Here is a 23392-nt window from a genome sequence, read left to right as displayed (position 1 = left end):
ACATCTTACCAAAGAATATATGCAAACAGCCAACAAACATATGAGAAGATGCTCACAACATCGTTAGTCATTAGGGAAACACAAATCAAAACCACAATGAGGTACCACTTCACACCCCCTACAATGCCTATTCTCAGAAAAATGGAAAATAAGTGTTGGTGAGGATGTGGAAAAACTGGAACCCTTGTACAATTGCTGGTAGTGATGTAAAATGATACAGCTGTTGTGGAAAACAGTTTGGCTCTTCCTCAAAAAGTTAATCAGGAAAGTACCATTATGACCCACCAATATCACTCCTAGGTATAATATACCCAGAAGGATTGAAAACTGGGATGCAAACAAATACATGTACACACACGTTCACAGCATCACTATTCACAATAGCCAAAAGATGCAAACAGCCAAAATGTCTATTAGGGGATGAATGGGTAAATACAATGTGACATAATACACACAGGCAATATTACTCAGTCATAAAAAGAAATGACGTACTGATATATGTTACAAGGTTGAAAACGTTACGCTAAGTGAGAGAAGCCAGACACAAAAGGTCACATATTGTGTGATTCCATGTATATGAAATATCCAGAATAAATAAATCAACAGAAATGAAACTCAGATTTGTGGTTTCCAAGGGCTGAGGGATGGGAGGGATTTGGGAAGCAACTGCTTAATAGATGCAGGGTTTCCTTTTGGGGTGATGAAAATGTTTTAGAACTAGAAAGAAGTAGGGATTGCATAACACCGTAAATATACTAAATTGCCAATGAATTAAAATAGTTAATTTTATCTAATTAATAATGTTAATAGTTAATGTTATGTGTATTTCACCTCAATAAAAATATTTTTTTAAAGAAATGATGAGCACATAACCAAAGAACTATAAGATAGTAAAACTGGGGTTACTAATAAACTACCAAAAAGCAACTGAACATAAACTTCCTAGAGCACATCTTCATTCCTCATACATTAATTTCTGGGAGGATGCTATTTCTAGACACTGTGCTATGCAAAAAGCCAGTAAAGTGCATTCTCTGTCCTCAAAGCACTCACAGTCTAATTACGAGGAACAGATATATAAACAAACACACACAAGGATGCACTTCAGGCACTGTCTAAATTTAGCAAGATTTTAAATGATTATCATCCTATGGACACATTAGTAATTACAGAAATGAGCTGTTAGAAGGCCCTTAGGAGTTAGTAGAGGGCTCACTATTTTACAACTAAAGAAACTGAGGCCCAGAAGCAAACTGAGAAGCTGGCAGGTGATGGAACGACAGGGTCTAGAAGTCAGTTTTTCTAGTTTTCAGCCCAATGTGGTTTCCTTCAGCAGTAAGTTTTGTTGTTTCTTAAAATGCTGCTGCAAGTCATTTTCTCTCACGGTGTAATTTTCACATAGAGCCAGGTATAGATGGCACGTTTCTCTGGCTCAGATATATTGGTCTCTCCAAACTGTAACTACTTCTTCCCAAAGGCATCCTGCCAGAGAGGAAACAAACTGGGAAGAGCAGAATCTGAGCAGTGCAAAGAACAAAAGCTTTGGAGCTAGCGAGGCCTGGGCTTGAATGTGAGCTCCACCACTTTCTAGCATGACCTTGGGCTAGTTACTTAAACTCTCTCTGACTGATCAGCACTTTTCTGACCTACAAAAAGGGATGACAAGAGCTAATTTCAAGGGTTGTTCTGAGGACTGGAAGTTGTAATAATGCATATAGGGTCCAGCACAGTACCGTGTCAAATAATGGTATTTAAAAAACAACTCCAACATTGTGCCACGAAGAAAAATACTGTATGAACAAAGAGGTTAATAGAGACTAAGCATTTATCAGAGAGACAAATGAAGAGTTATATACTTTCTCAAATGAGCAAGTCAGTTGTTTTGTCCTTCACAATTTTTCCCTCTAAAAATGTGTTTCCACCTTGTACCTTCAAAATAATATTCTCCTTTTAAAAATATAATGCGGGCTTCCCTGGTGACGCAGTGGTTGAGAGTCCGCCTGCCGATGCAGGGGACACGGGTTCGTGCCCTGGTCCGGGAAGATCCCACATGCCGCGGAGCGGCTAGGCCCGTGAGCCATGGCCGCTGAGCCTGCGCGTCCGGAGCCTGTGCTCCGCAACGGGAGAGGCCACAACAGTGAGAGGCCCGCGTACCGCAAAAAAAAAAAAAAAAAAAAAAAAATATATATATATATATATTGCATTCGAGATATATGAATTATGATTTAAAAACAAGGAACAAATTTTTAAAAAAGGAAAAGACGGCTGCTTTCCCATAGTTGTCTACTTTCCCATATCTAATACTAGCCCTCTACCTCTCCCAAAACCACCTGTTATCTTTTCCTAATTTCTAGGAAACCTTAGAAAATTGGGTATGCCTAACTTTCTAAATGTCTGGACAACTCTAAATCAAAGGATCAGCCCTTGTTTTCTGAAAGCCAATCGTCTACATCTCTCTGACATTGGCTTTATTACAAGAATTTCTAGTCTGGCTCAGCTATTGTCCTTAAAAGTAGCAAGTGACCGTAACAACAAATTGCCCAATGATGACTAAAACATTCCTGTTGAAGTCTTCCTGAAGTAAACCACTACCAAGAACCAAAAGTGAGCTGCCGATAGAACTCATAAATAATGGGTCACCACCATCTTATCATTTAACCATTTAAAAACACAAGAAGGTGCTACTTTAGTTAAATATGTTATACCATTTTTGAAATGCAAGTCGTTTCTTTCCAAATATTCCTCTTCGAACTTGTTCTGCTACTTAGCTGTTATAAGGGCATCAGGAGTAGAGCAAGAGTTTAATTCTCACATAAGACTAAACTTCATCAATCCCAATTTTCCTTAATTTCAAAAAAATTGAGATATCTACCCATGTTATCAAGTTGTTTTTAGGCTTAAATGTTAATAAAATCTGTATACTTACTGAGTGATTATAGAGTGCTTTTCTTATATTAGTTAATATTTTATTGCATTCAATTCAATAAACATTTATTGTACAAGATGCTGTAAGGTATTAAAAGCCACACAGAAGATTCGACAACAGAAACGTTACTAACAAACTACTACATAAATAAGCAGCAATTGTTTTATTAGCGGCCAAGAGCTCTGGAGCTGGACAATAAAAATCATCCACGGGGTGGGTAGAAGGAGCATATTTAACACTTCCAGTGACTGACAGTGAATGGTAAAGGAAGTGAATCCACTCACAACAGGCATGATGCCTAACGCAGTTTTAAAAAGAACTTGATTTAAATTCAGGCCTACAGGAATACAAGCTCTAAGACTGTCAAAGATATTAGGTACCATGAGAGAGGCCAGTGATACAGGCTTCGACTCCTGATTTTAGAGCTCTTGGTTGTTGCTTTGTTCAGTTCAACAAACCTTTGCTGAACCCGGTCTAGCTGCCAGACCCGGCACAGGATGCCAAGGACACAATGACATTGAAGAGAACAAGCATTTCTGCTCTTAATTATGGAGAGAATGGCATGCAGAATGAGTAATGCACAGGTGCATAGAGTGCGGGGCGGAGGGGGAAACCCAGCTTTGTGTCCTGCTTTGGGCCTGAGGTTTCTGCGACAGACACTGTGTGTCTCGGCATGGAGTCAGGCACATAGTCCAGACATCTCAAGCAGCATGAGCATTTGGTAAGAGTCTAGTCTAGCAATAGAAGTGATTAAACAATTAGGTAGGAGGCCTATGAAAAATGGTTCCAAAAGTTCATCTTTGGAAAAAACAAAACACAAGACAGTGAGTTCACAGATACAGCCTGATGTTGAAGCTGGACCTCCCGAGGTCTCAGGGCCCTGCTCTTCATGTTAAATTTATCACCCTCTTCAAATCTGGACCATAACTTAACCAGTCCACAAAATGAAAAACATTCAGTGTCACCCTTCCAGTTAAACTTATCTAAATGAACACTAAGACTCAGTCTGTCTTTGTTTGATTTTTAATGTCAGATAATCCATGGATTTGCTTATTTATACTTAAACTAGGACCTTATAAACTTCAAAGCTCTGAGGAATGACACAAACACAACTCAGTAATACTGAGAATGAGCTTCTGATATTTTATCAAAAAAAGTCCCTGCAAATACTAGCAGCAAAATTAAAATAAAGTCATCAAAAGGGCATTCACTTCAAAGCCTTGTAAAGCAAATCTTTCCTAGCATGCTTTCTCTATGCCCATCAAGGGCATCAGAGAGCCCCTCACACTTTCTTATACAGGGTAATGAGGACCATATTGCCAACTACTGGTATTAGCTAATAACAAATTCAAGAGGAAGTTGCCCAACAAACTGAGTCAGAATGGGTGAGCATAACTTCAGTGGAACCCTCCAAGAGAGTCTTGTTGAGGGTAGAAATTTATTAGAGCAGAGTATTTTAATTTCATTTTAAATGTCCTGAGATAAAACAAACTGATATTTTTAAGAAATAAGTCTATTAATTTTGTAGAGAAAAAAATCAGAAAGAAAAATTATTCATTAAAAGGCAATGGCAGAGACAGCAACTAAGCAACGTGCTAGCAGGATTGGGGCAGAACTTATTCACTGTGGCACTGAGTATTTTAAAAGGGTTGCCTTCATTCTCTCACCAGCTTTCTTTGCGGTCAGAAAGGGTTATGAAAGGGAACAGGAAAGAATAAAACCCTGTCTACTCTTCTTCTCCAGACCTCAACTCCCACCCCATTTGGCTGCCCCACAAGCCTGTTTTCTCCCGGGAAGGAAAGAACAGCAAACAAAAGATAGGACAGCAAATAGATATTTTCCTAACTCTGTGAAGAACTCAGGGGCAAATGTGCACTTCCTAAATAAAATAATGTGTGCTCCTCTTTACAACTCCAAGGTCATGCTGTAGAGGGGCAAGTTTGAAAATAGTACTGAAATTATTAACCCAACAACAATATGTGATTGCACTCCTCTCAAGATCTGTTTTACATTATTCATCTGTCAGAAATGAAAGACTATTAAAACATCACCCACCTGAAAGCTGAATTACAGAAATAATAAGGTATAGCTTTACCAACATATCATTACACAATATATTGGGGGAGTTCAATTATCCATTGCTCTGATGAGGTTTACAAAGCCAACCACAGAGGATACCTTTTAATTGCCCTCAAGGCTGGCTCTTCTGCTCCCTGCCCTCCCACCATGAGCATGCTTCCCGTAAAGGAAAGCCTCTGACAACATTCTAAAGGCATTTTATTGACAACATCCCAACATGGTTTACTACCTTGGTTCTTTTAACTCATGCACCTCAAGAAAACAAAGGCAAGAGAAAAATGTCTGGGATCCACGGCACAGAACTGCTAAAGAAAACCAACAGTTATTATGGAAATGGAAAAAAAATAATCCAAATGTTCCACAGAACACAAATCACAGTTTATCTACCTGATGCCATTTTTCCTCCAACTATAAGGTTATTCTTTTCACTCACTCACAATCACACAATGTCAGGTTGGAAGCTGCTTCTCAACAGAAGACCAGCAATCTTCTGAAATTAATTTAATTTTATAAAAATGTTTTGATTGCTAATAAAAATTCTCTAAATTGTCCAGTGGTTCGGACCTAATAATGGGCTTTGAGATGACTACCTCAGTTTACAGTTCGAATCTCTGCCTTACCTAAACCATGTAGAGGAGACCAAGAGAGTAAGTAAGAGTTCCTATAGACCAGCCACGTTTACACAGCTTGTTGCTTTTACTCTTTTTTGTTTGTATGTGAAAAACAAAGGGCAGGCTGAGACTGACAGTAAACAACAACTACAAATAGGTTAGGCTCTCCCATTTGAAGTCTGATCAAAGGCAGTCAGTAAACACCTCCAAGTAACTGCAGGAAGGTTGGATCACCCTGGCCAGTTATTTTCTCGGCTATAAAAATGAGCTGACACAGTTACTGTTTGAGGGGCAGACAACTGCTTTATGGCATAGATGCTTTCTCGTCCTGGCACGCTGGTTCAACAGAAACAAAAATTTTTACTAAGCAGGCTACAATTTCACTTTCAAGTATCAACCCTCCACTTACAAAGGGGACTGAGACAAATGAAAATGGAGGGTCTAAGCTTGGGGAATACGTAACCAGAAAGATCTCCTAGCTGATTAACTGCTGTCTTTCCCTAGCTTAAAAAAAAAAAAAAAAAAAGGAAGCTTTTCAAGAGAATGATAAATTTTAAAGTCACTCCATCCAGAGAACTACCAGCCAGTCAGGAATATCCAAGACTAGGCCATACCGGGATAGGTAAGAAAAGGAAAATGCAAAATTACCAATATGTTCAATGAAAAAAAAAAAAAATCAAAACGGTAATTTCACTTATACTGCCATCAGTGGTTTAACAACATAACCAAAACCAGATATACACAACATACAAACACGAGCAACTCCTAAAACCCTTCAAGGCAAAACATTCATATTAACACCCTTCCAGTCCAGACATCCCTATCACATTAAAATGTGAGCATCAGAAGTTGTGAGTATTTTTCAACTCTTTATCTCCATCACTGCCTTTGAGAAACCATTGTGTTTTGTGACTTCTCTTCCCTCTGACATCACCTATGAAATAATCCGCATGTGCACATGGCCTGAAGTCCATACCTTAAGCCTCATACTTACCAAGTGATCACCTTCACTTTTAGAAGAGTAAAACAGTGTCAAAATATTTGATTAAAAATTTCCTGGTCACAGATATGAGGTCAGGTCTGTTAGGTAATGTGTTGCTAGAACAAAGTGAAGATCTGATAAGAAGAAGAAAGAAAGGTTTGGGGCAGCAAGATGACATTCTCGTAGAAAAGAGAGGAGGAACTAGACATATACTGAATATACAAGAAGGAAAAAGAAAAAAAACCAAAACACAGAAGGAGGAAATAATCTGGTGGACTGGGGAGAAAACCTCAAACCAGGCATAAAAATCACACCCAGAAAATATTTGGCCCCAATTAATCTCTACTGAATTGGTTTCCAATTCAGTGTGACACATTAAAAGGTCTGTGGTGAGAGTACACGCATGATATTCAAAATAGCAATGCAAAAAAAGCATCACAGGAATCTAGAGGCTGGTCAATGATCCATTTCAGCTTTCAAGCGGTATTTTTAAAAACTCTTCTCTTCAACCTACCCTGTGGAAACCAACTGAAGCTCAGTGGAGATATGGGATCCAATCCACAAGGCCTTGGGTAAGTCACTTAACTGTGCATGTTAATAACTGCCTCGAATGCAATGTAAAAGAAAAGGAACATGATGATTTCCATGCTTCCTTCTAGAGCAGCAGCAATGGTGTCATTTAGGCCTATGCTTGCAGATTCTAGAAAGAGCTGTTAGTGGACAATCTCTAAAATCCTTCCAGCTGTGAGCCTCAAATGAGAGTTACACTAGAATCTCTGGGGCCTTTTGAAAATGTAGATTTCCAGGACCTCTGGAACCTGCTTTCTTTCACAGGCTGACCAGCTCTCCCTTCCTTACCCCTCAATTATACACCCCATTGATTTCGATGTAGATGTACTATGGATCAGTCAGAGGAATAATGACCTAGAAAGAATGCGATAAAATAAATAAAAGGGCGAAAAGAATAATCACATTCAAGATCCTTGAAGCACATCTCATTTGTACTTACTTTAGGCCAAATTAGCTGAGTCTTAATTTCAGCACAATGCTTAAAAGTGAAGAGGGAAAAGAGACAGCCAAGTTCCATAAATTTTATCCAATTGATGGGTATTTAATTAAATATATATCAACAAAGATGACTATAATTTGGCTAAAAATAGTCCTCCAGCTTTAGTCATAATAAAGCTACTATTATACTTCCATGACAACAACAAAATAATCACAGAATTTTATATAATATAAAATAATAAGCATTCTATTAAGCAGTCTATACAAGTATTATATTTATTTATATGATTACAAGACATCAGTGACAGTTTAATAGGAAACTCTATGCATCTAAAAATAAACAAACAGGGAGAACATTTGATAAAATCTTTGTAACTGTTTTTAGTTGACAGCCAAGATCACAGAATCAAAATTCCCTTAGGGGTGGCAAGCATCTTAAAGGTCATTCAGTCCAATTCCCTACTTAAGGCTTGAACTGCTGATCAAAATCTCTAGCAAGTGGCCAGAATATTTCAAGTAATACAGAGTTCACCTTCTGAAAACGCAGCAAATTCCATTTTTTAGGAATCTTAATTGAGAATGGGTTTTCCTTTTTAATAAGCAGAAATCTGAATTCTATTCCTAAGAGTCATACAGACTAAACGTAATCTCAATCCCATAAAACAATACTTCAGATACCTGGAGAGTTAAATCTCATCAGGTCTCCTCCTAAAGACAAAACTACTTGGGATTTCTTTACCCTCTCCTTCTTTGTCATGGCTTCTAACTGCATCCCCATTGGTCATCCTAACAATCTACCTTGTCTATAGCCCTTTTAAAACTTCTTAGGTTCTAAAAACATTACACTAGGGACGTCCCTGGTGGTCCAGTGGTTAAGAACCCACCTTCCAGTGCAGGGGACGCGGGTTTGATCCTTGGTCGGGGAACTAAGATCCCACAGGCCGTGGGGCAACTAGGCCCACACACCACAACTACTGAGCCCACATGCTCTAGAGCCCGTGCGCCACAACTAGAGGGCCCGTGTGCCGCAACTAAGACCCGACACAGCCAAATAAATAAATATTTTTAAAAATAAAATAAAAACATTACACTCCATCACTCTGTAAGCACAAGGTGTGGAGAATCATCACTGCCCTGGTCTATTCACAGTCAAGCTCAGACAGAAATAAGACCACTGGCCTCTCCTCCACACCAAGGCCAGCTGACCAATGAGGATGAATCCCTGAGTGCTCCATGCCTTTGGTGACTCATGGGCCTCTGCAGTTGAGAACTCAACTCACTGCAGGCGTTAGGCAAAGCCCAAACAACAGGGAACTGCTAAGTTCAAACCTGAGAGAGATCATGATTTCACTGTTTTTGCATTCTGGATTATACTAGGTTATTGAGATCACTGGTATCAGAATCAGCACTATAGTCATTACTTAAATATGTATATCTTCACATTTATATGCTATGAGTATCTTTTATGTGATATTATATGAAATCATTTAGATACTATAGTTTATATGTTTTTAGGTGTATGTGAGTGTACTGTCAAATGAAATCATAATATAAAGTTCACTTCATATGAAGTAATCTCATTGTCATTAACCCAAAGGTTTTTGTAACAGAATAGTTAGTAGTTAGGCATTAAATGACATGTCTGTGATCAAGATACTTCCTCGTTTTCAATCTCAACTTTTGCAAATGTGTCAGTAGCAAAATTTCTACACATGGGTAAAACATCTAAAAAGCAGGTAACTTCTCAGCTGAAACTTCTCTCACTTGAGCCAGTTAAAAGAACATTTTCTTCCCTAAAACTTTAGTTTATTCTTCTCAACATTTATACCCATTTGGGTATTCATAAGCAAATCTTTTCATTTTTTGCATGTGGCTACAAAGTTTTTTAAAGAGGACTACAAAAATGCAGGATCTTACGAAAAATTAATACTTAGGTTTTCTTAAATCCTAAAGCAACCTAATAATACTGATCCATTTTACTGAAACATGTCAATAACTTTGATGGCCTTTATTCCATCACTCCCTACCCAGCTCTCCTCCCCAAGAAAAAGAATGAAAATAGCAGTTTGTGCCCACCTTCCAACTTAGCTAAATCTCATTAATTTTTTCGAAAGTGCCAATATAATCTGTGAAATATTCTGGAAAGGTTTTCTCACAGATTCTTGATTCTATGTGAATTTATTATTTTAAAAAACAGAATTTTCCTTTTTTGAGAAGAACCCAGTTTCTCATTTTACCCCACGCTTCAGGTTTTTCATGAGGACTGTTAGCAGTACAACCATATTGCTATGGGCTTATAACAACTTATAGAACTCTCAACTAATGTGGTTCCCAAAGGGATCACCCATTCAAAACATTAAATTTAAATTCATCTACGTTTATTAGTGGTCCAAAGTCTAGAATCCCTACTGTGGCTCAACAGAGTAAGAAGAAGAAAAACAAATGATGCATCTTATTATGTGTAGCATAGGGGCATATTTTTATAAATATCGTATTTCACCAAGTCAAAGATACCATCTATAAGACAACATAATTTCATATGCTACTGAAAAAGAAAAAATGTTGCCTTCAATTGACATTCAATCAAGTATAAGACGCATGACAATTCAAAAGATGTTAAAATGGGAGCAGAAAAGTGTTTTTTAAAATTCATGAAATATGGGATAGTCTGAGAAGAAACTGAAGGAAATCAGAGCGTTCACAATCCCAATCTGTAGACCTAGCCAATGGCTCAGTGGATGATTAAGAGGTTTGTGAGCACAAGCACAAAATTCCCATTAACAACACGATTTGGAACAATCATTAAGAGCCAGCTTTAGAGTGAAGCCAGTGTCATACAGAGTGAAGTAAGTCAGAAGGAGAAAAACAAATACCGCATGGTAACACATATATGGAATCTAAAGAAAAAAACGGATATGAAGAACATAGAGGCAGGACAGGAATAAAGACGCAGATGTAGAGAATGGACTTGAGGACAAGGGGAAGGGGAAGGGCAAGCTGGGACGAAGTGAGAGAGTGGCATGCACATATATACACTACGAAATGTAAAATAGATAGCTAGTGGGAAGCAGCCGCATAGCACAGGGAGATCAGCTCCGCGCTCTGTGACCACCTAGAGGGGTGGGATAGGGAGGGTGGGAGGGAGACACAAGAGGGAGGAGATATGGGGATATATGTATATGTATAGCTAAAAAATTTAAAGAAGAAAAAAAAAACCAGAACCAGCTTTAAGTCTAATGTCCCAGAAACTACCAAAATTCATTTCTTGCACAAAAACTTACAACTTGGAATTACAGAGTAGTTCACTGAAATTAATGTACCCTACCCCCTCCTTTCTCCTTTAAATTCAAATTCACTGAATGTTAGTTGAACTCAGTATTCCTGTAACTAATGTATTTGCTTTACTTCAGTTAAACATAAACCAAGTTTTAGTCTTTAAATGTTCAAAATTCACAAAAAAAGGCAGGTCACTGTCCCCTTCAAGAGACTGGCAGTCTCACTACGCATTAAACCTAAGACTGAAGACAATTTCTGATAACAGCCATGAATCTCTAGCTTCCTCATATCCTGAAGGCATACAACCACTGGTTCAGAACTCTTAGGGCAAGTGTTTAGCAAAGTAAAAAAATTTACTTTAAAAAAGTTTGAGGGACTTCCCTGGTGGTCCAGTGGTTAAGAATCCACCTTCCAATGCAGGGGACGGGCCTCGACCCCTGGTTAGGGAACTAAAATCCCACATGCCGCGGGGCAACGAAGTCCTCGCGCCACAACTACTGAGCCCGCACGCCACAACTAGAGAGAAGCTCAGGCGCCACAAATAGAGAGAAGCCCGCACGCTGCAACGAAAGATCCCACACGTGGCAACTAAGACCCAATGCAGCCAAAAACAAACGAAAAAAGTGTGATACCTCTGGAAAGACTGAGCGTAAACAGTCCTAGGAAGGTCTGGTCATCCCATGGACTTGGCGATACATCTGATTTGCATTAAAATGCAATGTCTTACAAATATATGTGTTTTCTAAAACTCATTCTCAATGTAACGAAAAATACTGCTTTATCCCATGTTTTAAGGAGTTCTACATTCCCCTTAGTCTCATTAATTCTTGTAATGGAATAACCAATAAACAACACTTTCCGCTTAAAAGAATAAATTATATTCTGTCTCCTCCATCTGCTTCCCACCTTTCCTGCACCCCAGTCCCACATCTCCGGAAGAAAGCTACATGGGGAGGGGCTTAAGACAAATTCACCTATTATTATCCATGTTTTGAAAAAGCCACTTCTGACAGTGGAGGGTATGTCAAGCTAAACTATGACTGCATAGTAATTAAAGTTCTAACTACTGCTGTTGGCCATTAGTTCGGAGAAACGCCAGATTCCTTTAATTTGTGCTTCATCACTCCCTCTGTTTTCTTCATCCCAGAGGGTCACCTCACAATATTCTTATTAAAGTCAGCCAAAGGGGGCTTCCCTGGTGGTGCAGTGGTTGACAGTCCGCCTGCCGATGCAGGGGACACGGGTTCGTGCCCCAGTCCAGGAGGATCCCACGTGCCGCGGAGCGGCTGGGCCCGTGAGCCATGGCCGCTGAGACTGCGCGTCCAGGGCCTGCGCTCCGCAACGGGAGAGGCCACAACAGTGAGAGGCCCGCGTACCGCAAAAAAAAAAAAAGTCAGCCAAAGGAAAGGAAGAAATAAAGGTCAAGATCTTAAATGCCAATGTACGGTCCTAACCTGGGCTATACAGGATGAGATTTACCAGGAAGTTAAAAAAGCAAATCTTCTCTCTAAAGACCCTGGAAAAAGAACTAGTGTTATTGATAACGTTTTATTTAGTTATCTTTTAATGCCCTAATTTTACTAAATCCACTACTCACAAAATGATTGAATGCATCTGCAAGAGTCTAGCCTATCAAAACTTATCAAACAGAAACCTAACAATCTGAAGTGTATGTATACAAAAGTAGAAAGTGGCCAAACGTGATCCACAGGGCGCTTTAGTTACCTTTTTCCCCCTGTAGATTCTATTTTTCATTTGATATTCATTGTTTCTTAATGATTTACTCTTAATGACTGGGAAACAAGTGCTAAAATGTTATAAGTTACTTCTACATTTAAGTGGATATTAAACAAAAGTAACACCAAACAAGTTTTCCAATTTCTCCAGGTTTTCTCACAAATTAACATCTTAGCCGAAATTTACAGACTAATCCTAAACCAGGCAGAAAGGACTGCTGAAAACTACCGGATGGCAGCTGCTAGAATATTAAGGTGGTGATCGTAGGTGTCATTCAGAAAGATGGGGCCACCTTTGTGGATGTGAAGTCACCACTCTAATGAGCTCTAGTAGGGAGTTTGTGAGCCCCTCAAAAACAGGTCCCAAACAGGCAAAATAGACCCAAGACATACAAAATAAACAAAACTAGCAAAGGCAACGAAGGCCAAAACAAAGAGTCCTGTAAGTAATCAGGAGAGGTGGAAAGCTAAGCTACTCTTTTCTGTCATAATTTCTCTCTCTAAAGAAGAAAAACTTGAACACATTCTCATTTTAGAGAAAACTCAATTCTAAAACTTCTGGATAGGTTTACAAACTACATAAAACATCACAGTACAGTATGATCTGCTTTTTTTTTAAATAACTGATTTTTCTGGAATATACTCTGTAGAATATACTTCTAAACGAACTTCCTTTTTGATGGACTCAGAAATGAATGACAAAACTTGCCTTATGTTATTCATGCCCTATTTCGACTCCTATTCAGGAGCCATATGACCTCCCCTTCACTTGGTGCACCATTTCAAATGACCAGTAACTACTAAACATAGCATTCATGAGCTGCAATAAATATAACTCCTAAAAAAATCATCTTAAACTGGCCAATTTCAATCAGCCCTACAGTCCCTTGAGAAAAACTAATTATGCCGCCAATCGTCATATTACCTTACAGTGGTAAAAATTAGTCTAAAAACACTCTTTCCAAGCCTTATCCTTATTCTTTTTCTTTCCCTCATCACATTATAAGAAATAAATGGTTGAATAATTTATATATCTACTTTTCATTTTTCATATACAGTATACAAGAATATATAAATACCCTGATTTTACATTAAGATACTTGCTAACGATTCATTACCTTCAAATTTAAAATAAAAATGCCAATTAAGGGCTGAACAAAATTTATTACCCACCTACCTACTAAACCACAATGTAATTCAATCAATGTATAGTAACTACCAAGGAACAAATTAAACATGGAACTTTTCTCTGTGATAAAAACAGATATCGGAGAAGGGCAAATTCCTTTATCTATAGAATATATTATCTTTCTGAAGTGATCTTACTTCCTAGAATTCGGATTTTGAGTAACTTTAAACACTTCTCCAAAACACACTGCAAGAAATAAAAGATAAATTGAAACTCTGGAAGGAGAATGCAGATTTATTTACCAGCTAACCAGAGAGGAGTAGTTGTGGCATAGATACTGGGCCTTACTCTTCCAGATTCAATTCCCAGCTCTACCAGTTACTAGTTGTGTGATCCTAGGCATATTACTAAACCTCTCTCTATGCCTCAGTTTCCTCATCTGCAAAACAAAGAAGGTAATAGTACCAATCTCACAAGATTACCAGAGGAAGAAGTGAGTTAGTAGATGTGAAATGCTTCTTGGAAGAATGCCTGACACGTGCTTGGCTCCCTGATGGGTCAGCTGGGATTATTACTATTATACCACAGCCACAGCTGCCATTTTCTCTCCATCCCAACGGTCCCTATTACTCCTGTTATATTCCAGTTTTAACCAAGTAAGGTAATAGACTCAGATTTTTCTATGAGTATAGGTAATCACAAATAAAATTATCCAAACAACAAAAATGATTAATACCAATATCCAGACAATAAAAATGATTAATACCTATCCATCAACAAAAATGGTTAATGCCATAGCTTGGGATGGGGTGATGATCCTGGTTTCAAGCCTTCTATCAGGTTAAGTCAAAAAATCATTCACTCCAACTAGGCAAATCAATATTGGTTTCTCATCGGCTGAGGGAAAGCAACATAGATTTACTGCTGCATGGGATCTACATTTCCATTCATAAAAGCACTGTCCTTCCCATCAGATACAAGAAACCCTCTTCATTTCCCCCACAATACCAAGCAAAGGTGGCCCAGTGTTTAACAGGCACTTGACAAATAACTTAGGCCCAAATGGATGTTTCCTGGATGTACCATGTACTCGTTTAGTTGCATTGACAATGTTGTTGGTTCTCTCCCACCACCACTCATCCCAGGTTTCTAAACCTTAAAACATAGAACAGGTAATTTGCAAAGAATATCTAACCTTGTCCTATGAGCTGTGTCCTCAATTCATGCAGCTAATACTAGATCTTGCCCAAAAAGCAGACTTCAGTGCAGAAAATGACACAATAAAGGGACTAAAATGACAAAAAAAATTCCAGTTTATTTTATAGAATAAGTTTGGAACTCTACAAAAAGTTTATAAAGTAATTAAAACTCCTATATATCAATTAACCTTTGCTTAAGGAATTATTCAGGTAGAATGAAACTCTATTACCCATTTAGTAACATATTATGAATGCATTGTATGCTTTGGGAGGTGTGTATGTGTAGAAGTGAACAGAAATGAGCCATGAGTTGGAAACTCAGTACTGAAAGTTTTATTTTGCTCAGGGGAAATCAGGAATATTCTCACAATTCTTTCTGCTTACAAAGGCAGCCTGGTTTATTTATAAAAACTTGGCCACAAGTGGCCAGAATCAAGGCATTTCAATAGGGCTGTCTTTTGCTTTCTTCCTTTTTTCTCTACCCCCTTTCTCCTTCTCCTTAAGAAGCATCTCTGGTGCACGCCTGGTTTCTAAGGGTCTGATGAGACTCTCTATGGGTGCTACAGTGAATGCTTAATTCTGAAAGAAATATTTTTCTCTCCATCTCTCTGAGTCAGAAAATTCTGAACACAAGAGGACCCATTCAAGGCATGATGGAGTGCCCCACAGAGGCAGCAATATGTTCACAGTTGGCAAACAGAGATCTGTTTGGACAGTGAGCACAGCCATCCACTCAGCAAACATCAGCTTCCCTATTAGTTCACAGCAGAAACAACCAGACGCTGGCGGCCCTTCTTTCAGACTCCAACACCACTTTGGGACAAGCCTTCTAAACAGAATGCCTTTGTCCAACAGTCACAATTCAGTGCGTCCCAACGGCTTTCCTAGAAGCTATGCCTGTCTATTCACAATTGCATTTGGGCCCAAAAATCATTTGTAAAGGTCTAGAGGAAAAAAGTGATGGGAAAAAAACCTATTTCTATTTATAATAATAGACAAGGAGTGACTGAATGGCTTTATACAATCAGCAAGAACAGCAGCAGGAAAGGTATGAAGTGTATGATGAATCTAAAGGGCTGTCAATCCCCTTAAGGTGCTTTTGGGATCATGGATGTTGTTAGCACTGCAATCTGGAAGAACACCAAATATAACCTTTCACAGGAAGTCAGAGAAAAGGTAGAGCAAATCAAATAGCAACTTCCTGTGGAGTGTATGTGAATATGATACTCCTCCTCCCCATAAGGTTTCAAAATAATACGCAGTTTAAAACTTGTCATTTCAGAAAGACAGCAAGACACGTTAGGACATCTGGTTCTACCCAAACTTTCACCAAATCCTCTCTGTCATGGGTAAAACCAACAAACAACCCCACAAAGACAGAAGACAAACTCATGGCCTATTTTGCTTTCTCCCACTGTGGGCATAAACTTGCTGTTTGACCAGTTGTTCCTACAGACCTGCTAACAGAATTCTGCCATCGTTCTTAGTATAAGTATGAAATCAAATAAAAATATGAGTATGACAATAAAAACATGTCACAGGGAAGGTTGAGGGAAGAGGGGGCAGTGTCCTCCAGGATATGACATTCCCCACAGCTTATAACACTAACATATTCTTATTACTAAGTATTCATTTGTTACCTTATCTCCCCACCAACATCACTTCTATATAAGTTGGAAGTGGAGGGTAAATCTCAGAACCCAGAGAACTCTCCACGTAACACACTTATGAGAGCAAACACTCTTAGGAAAACTACTGCCAGCCCATGGCCGGGTTCTGTACAGCCTAGGAGCTAAAAATGGTTTCCACATTTTTAAAGGTTGTAAAAGAAATAAAGAATATGCATCAAACACCATATGTCTGCAAAGCAAAATATTTACTATCTTGTCCTTTACAAGAAAAAGTTTGCCAACCCTGCACTAAAGCAGTAAAAAGCCTCAAGTAACTCCTGATTCTATTTAAGCCAAATCATGAATGTGGAGCCAACTTATGAATGTGCTTTCAAATAATCTCTTCCAGGGGTCATGGACCAGACTCAGGGGAAGATGAAAATGTCAGAGCTGAGGATAGAAGGGCCCCACCAGGACTCTGCTCATTCAGCAACAAAGGGTTAATAAGGCAATCTTAAGATGTCATAATACGACAAACTCTTTATCTGGGAAAGGTATCTGGGAAGGTACCTAATAAATCGTTCAGTTTGGGAGAATTCCTTAATAACCACTTGCCCTCACAGAGGGCGGGAGAGAACTTTATTTGTATTGCACGGGGCTCTCCTGTCTTCTTGTAGAATATGCCAAAGGAAATACTGACCAAATAAAAGACAAAGCAAGGCGGAAGACGTTATAAAACTCTTTCTTTTTCCTACAAGCACAAAGACAACCTCAGATAGCTATCTTTTTAAATGAATAAAGAAAAGAGGCTTTTTATGAGGGGAAGGCGTAGCTGAAATTTCTAACCTATAAGCTGAAAAGTCATTAAAGAGGAGGAGGGAAAAAAGAGGTAATCAGAAATTCTGGATGCTGTAACTTCAAATTCCTACCTCAAGCTGGCTGATTTAACTTAGTCCGAGAACCTGACAAATGTGATTTGCCAGCTCAATTGCAATTCCGTTGCCTTTTAAGGAGGGTTAAGATCAAGCCTCAAATTTTCATCCACTCAAGGGTTTATTTGTGAAGACTGCCAATTTTTTAGAAACTGATCATGCATACATATTATTCTAAGTATACTATGTGTCCAAGTTATTGCATCATGCAAGAACTCATGAAGTAGGGCTGCCAGATAAAAGACACACTCAGGTCACACTCAGTTAAATTTGAATTTCAGATACACAATTATTTGTTCCAAATACTGCAAGGAACATGTTCACACTAAAAAATTATTTGTTGTACATCTGAAGTCCAGCTTTGGGCGCTACAAAGTCATGAAGGTTAAACAGCTACCATTTTGTAATACTCCATAGGCTGGGGGGTGAGGAACTGATATGAATGACTTTGTCTCTCAATATGTCAGCAATCTGTACAAAGAATGCTATAGAAAAGAGGTTAAAGACCCAGCAGGAGATTCCCATTGCCTTACTCAGACAACCACAGGGAAATAAAATGCCCATGACGGGGAAATCCTCTAGAGGTACAGACTTACCTTATAGTACTGCCACTACTTCTCATGAGGTCACTCTCAGCAGAAAGCCAGTGGTAGGAGAGCACTGCTGGGGAGCCAACTAAAAGGCCCACCTCTAGCCCTCCAACCCCCACTCCCCCTCTCTCTCACTCACTCACACACACACACAGAGCCTACATCCCAAATATGTCCAAGTAGTAGTGTTACAGTATTTTTTAAAGTAAGAAAGGAAGGAGAAGAAACCTCACAGACACTGAAGCCTCTGGAGAGCTGCCAGGATCTGAGTGGAAAAACTCCACCCTGTGCTTTCCCCGCTGGGGTTGTGGCTTTCTTGAGAAGGGCACTCGGCCAGAACCCGGCCCTGTGATAGGTTTCCAATGGAAGCGCTAACAGAACTTCACTGTAGGAGCCCTTAGAGAGGCTGGCTGGAACAGGGAGCTCTGAAAACATGGCTGGCCCGAACATCCACACAGGGATAAGATCATAAGCATAAAAATTATGAATCGTTGTTCAAATAAATTCACTAAGAAGTTGGTTTTAGCTAGCAAGTGCTATTCAACTTCCTCCTGCCCACATATGCATATGGCAGCAACTATATTGGCAACAACTGCCACAAAGACAGCCCTTTCACTAAAAATTAAATAAAGTCCAAGGTACTCAGGTGCACTTTTGAGAAAAAGAAAATTCACTTCTTCAAATGCTCCTCTCTCCTCTCTCCAGACGACAAGATCATTTTACTCAGTTTCATGCTCCAAACTAAGCCAGTGAATTGTGGGCACATACACCACTGCATTCATTTGTTTAAACGCAACCCAAAGGACAAAAATAATTATATATGTAACTTTTTCCTTGATGTGATTAGGACAATAGTGTTATCATAAATAAATATTCCTAACAGCTACTACTCCTTCACTAGGCATGTGAAAGACATGAAAATAGTTCTTCATTTACTTCTTTCTCTTCCTGTTCTCTCCCCACAAGGTAGGCATCCCAGGGTTAGAGGGTCAGTTGGACATGGGGAGTGATAGTTGGAGTGGGGTAAAGAGGATGTCCAGGTGTGGAGGCAGTCCAGCATGGAGAGGCCACTTAAAAGGGTGGCCTAGCATGGGGATCTGGAGACAGATAAGGTGCAAGAAGATATCACTCATGGTGGCAGCCTGGCATTGGGCAAGAAGGGTGTCCATGCAGTGAGGCCGTCTGACACGCGGTATCAGCCAAAGGGGTAAAGCAGGGGAAACACTGTGAGGCTGGTTACATATACAGGGAGTCAGACTTCTCACTGTAATAGAAGGGAGATTTACAAACATGGTGAGGAAAACGAGAACCCTTGTGTTGGATTGGAATTACAAGTATCAGTATAAACTCACAGATTTCAATATATACAGTAAGATGTAGAAATACATATAAAATGTGTACTCATGTGTGTTTTTATGCATATGTATATCTATATGAGTGTGTTAAGTATGTACATATATACAATTCAAGTATTCTCCAGCTCTGTCCACTGAAAGTCTTGGAGAGGTACAACCCCAATAGTAATGGCCCCACGTACTACCCAGATCTTGGATTCTAAATATCATTCTCTACTAAAAGAAACCAGGGTTTCCTAAGGAAATGGTTAATTGAGGACTAAGGCAGGAAAACTTCAAGAAGAGCCTGGAACATCTTTTTGTACCAGAAAAGAAGTACTCAAAGAATGATGGGGATGTATTAAAAGGATACATAAGATGGCTGGAAGAGATTTTATTTGAGCACCAAAATAATGTTAGTAATGGATTATAACCCACTAAATTGAATCCAAACCAAAGCATGCATTTGTATTAGTATAAATAAATAAATGAATTGACATTTTGATATTGATTTATTTCCATCACTTTAAAATATCTCCCTACAGAATATACTTACTAGTTACAAAGGGAAAATGAGACAGTCTACAATGGAGAAGAAGACTGGCAGATACCACCTTAATCAAGTGATCAAAATGATACTTATTAGTACAAAATATTAGTTACAAAGGGAAAATAAGGAAGTCTACAATGGAGAAGACTGGCAGATACCACCTTAATCAAGTGATCAAAATGATCATCATCAGTATGGGACAAATCAAAATCATGACCTCCTGACAGGACATAATAAAAACACAACCATCAAAATTCCTAATTTTGATGCTTGTGTTGTTATGCAGGAGAATGTCCTTGTTTGTAAGGAAAATACAACTAAGGTATTCAGGAGTGATGGACATCAGGAGACCAATTTACGCTCCAGAGATTTTTTTTTTTTTTTTTTAGTATTCAAGCTATATTTGTACTATTTAAATACAAAGTTTTTGTACCATTCAAATTATTTCCCAAAAATAAATTGGTTTTAGCCAACTAGTGCCATAAGATATTTTGTGGCACTGTATCTGCAACAATTCTGTAAGTTTGAGGCTGTTTCAAAATTTTAAGCAATTATTTTTTAAAAAGAGTAAAATGATAGCTTAAAGCATATATTTAACCCAAACATAAAGAATGTCCACTTACTTACTGCCTCCGAGAGCTCTTGCTGCTATCATTCATGTGGCCCATTCTGATTTTCAGATTTTCAGGCTGTCCTCAAACTCTAGACCCCCTTCTGTTCAAAATGGAACCTCTCACTATGCACACCCAGAGCTCAGATCACAGAGCTAGGCATGACTTGAGACAACCAAATCCCACCTCCACCCCTCCATTTTACAGATTAGAAAACTGAAGCCCCAGAGAGAACAAGAGTTGGTGCCAACACCTAGAATGCCCAACTCCAAACTCAAGGAAAAAGAATAAATGGAAATAAGCTATAAAAAGTGTAACATAAAATAAAAATGTTTAAATCTGAAAACTCTTCCTAGCAATTAAAAGCTTTTCTGGGTGAGGCCTTGTCAAATGTCAACTACCTAAATTTTTAAGATTTGAAGAAACTCTCATAGTCCCCCAAAAATATCCTCTATGATAATTAACATCGTACATTTACGAAGGTTCACAATAAGTGCCAGAAATCATCCTAAGCATTTCACATAATCTCATTTAATCCTCACAACTCTTTGAGGTAGAAACTGTTATCATCCCTCTTTTACTGTTGAGGAAATCTAGGATCACAGTCATTACCTAACTCATTTAAGGTCAGAAAGTTTGAGGCAGAAGACTCAGAAATGAACCCAGACAGTCTGACATCCAAGCCTGGGCTCTTAACTGCTTGTACCCAACTCCTGTATGCCCTGAACTGCTCCCCCCAGCTCTGCAGGCCAGCTTGTGATTTAACTGGTACTACTCTAAGAAAACTGGTGTCAAATGGGCAAGAACCCCTTCTATATTCTCCATATGGACAACAGTCAAGAAAGGGTTTATCAAAACCTGATTTGCTGAAAACAAGCACCTCAAAATGTAGGTGGGTATTGGAAGAAAATAATATGGAAGAAGCCTAAGTTATCCAAAATGATAAACAGTTTACAGCACAACTTCTCAGATTCTTCACTACTATGCTGACTTATGTGTGGAGCTCTAAGAATCTGCAATGATGCCAAACTTATCTAAGATGGAAACCTTTTGCCATGAAGCAAAGCTAGCAAAAGCCAGGTTTCTGCCCTGAATCAAATTCTTAACCTAGTAACAAGTCTTAGTGCATTAAAAAAAAATGTTACATAGTGTAGTTTTTTTTTAAATAAAATGTTGAATCATTTCATAGCAAAGAGCAATTTATATCAAGTGAAAAATTGTACACATATTTTTCTCTCACAATCTCAATTCAAATATTCATCTATATATTATAAATGCACTTCCAAGAATCTAAGAAAACAAAAATGGAAGGCAAAGTTAAGGAGGGGGAGAAATACATACCATTCAATACACAAACTGTTCTAATTTAATTATTACAAAAATAGCTTTTTATCTTGGATCACAACTATTTTTGTGAATAACTAAAGATCATAATTTAATTTAAAATAACTTGGACTTTCTTTTATGTCAGTTTTTACAGACCTAGTTTTGTTTCCTTTCCTGATGAAAAATTAGTTATAACCTGGGAAACAAATTCTCTAAGATCCTTCGTAGCTCTGATTAACCACCTCCCAGCAGGGCTGAGGAGGCCCAAGAAGCCATCGCTTCACCAAGGCAACTTGATAACATAACAGGTTTCTTAGCAACATGGTAGTCACAGTAACCATTCACCATGGTATTAGAATTAGGCTAACCACCTGGGTTGAGGCCAAAGAAATAATTTAAACTCATTAAATCTTTAGGCCCAAGATAACAAGAAAAACACAAAAATTTTTAAAGCTATTTGTGATTCACCTATGAAATTAAGTTCTTATGTGACTCTTCAGTGCTGGACTAGATGAGTAGATACTTACAAACATAAATACAAATTCTAAATCAATCCTTAATGCTCTTAATACTTCTTTTTCATTTTTTTAAAGAAATTTGGAGTTAGGTATATGACCTATGCCACAATTGGATTCTTTCCAACAGAAAAGTACCATGTATAATTTTAACCATGATAAGAAGATGATTATATAGAAGCAGTAAGTTATAATTCAAATATGGAAAACAAAACTTTGAAGTGTGTATGAAAGCATTCTTAAATTCCATTTAACAAAGAAATGACAATAATTTTCAATTTATTAAAATGTCTATTAAGGGCTTCCCTGGTGGCGCAGTGGTTGAGAGTCCACCTGCCGATGCAGAGGACACGGGTTCGTGCCCCGGTCTGGGAAGATCCCACATGCTGCGGAGCGGCTGGGCCCGTGAGCCATGGCCGCTGAGCCTGCGCGTCCGGAGCCTGTGCTTCGCAACGGGAGAGGCCACAACAGTGAGAGGCCCGCATACCACAAAAAAAAAAATGTCTATTAAACAAAAGAATGTTAATTTGCTTTTAAAGTCAAATTTTTATATATGTATTTGCTCACACATTATAGAAGGTTAATAAATGTTCTATATACGAAGAGAAACAAATTCAGAATTTACATAAATTCCACTTTCCAAATCTACAGCACGGAGACACTGTTTGTGATGGGGACAATATACTTAAATTTGCAAACAAGAGCTATATGAGCTATTTAATTTTACAGTACTTGCAACGCTAGTCATCTCCCTTGTACCGAAGATTACTTAGCACTCATACAAACAGAATGTTTTCCACAAATGCTATACCTTCATCTTAGGAGTGTCTCAGTCTCCCTCCCTGTTTTTTTTTTGGCCACGCCACGTGGCTTGGGGATCTTAGTTCCCCAACTAGGGATCGAACCCAGACCCCTGGCAATGAAAGCGCTGAGTCCTAACCACTGGACCGCCAAGGAATTCTCTCACCCTTCCTAGTG

The 23392-nt window shown here is 38.6% G+C and overlaps 1 protein-coding gene across 9 annotated transcripts in view; it reads right to left on the bottom strand.

Annotated features, from left to right (window-relative positions):
- The window catches only part of FNDC3B (fibronectin type III domain containing 3B), a 358227-nt gene that overhangs the window by 176824 nt on the left and 158011 nt on the right, over positions 1–23392 (bottom strand). Inside the window, exon 1 of one of the 9 annotated variants that reach the window (XM_033855479.2) lies at positions 18085–18106. The exons of the other annotated variants lie outside the window; for them this stretch is intronic. The gene's annotated coding sequence lies outside the window, so the exon portion shown is untranslated. Of the gene's footprint in view, positions 1–18084; positions 18107–23392 lie in introns of those variants that run through there. 9 annotated transcript variants of the gene reach the window in all.

Source organism: Tursiops truncatus, chromosome 4 (genome assembly GCF_011762595.2).
Source record: "Tursiops truncatus isolate mTurTru1 chromosome 4, mTurTru1.mat.Y, whole genome shotgun sequence".
In the NCBI taxonomy this organism is placed as follows: domain Eukaryota; kingdom Metazoa; phylum Chordata; class Mammalia; order Artiodactyla; family Delphinidae; genus Tursiops; species Tursiops truncatus.
This window is presented reverse-complemented; position numbering and strand designations above follow the sequence as displayed.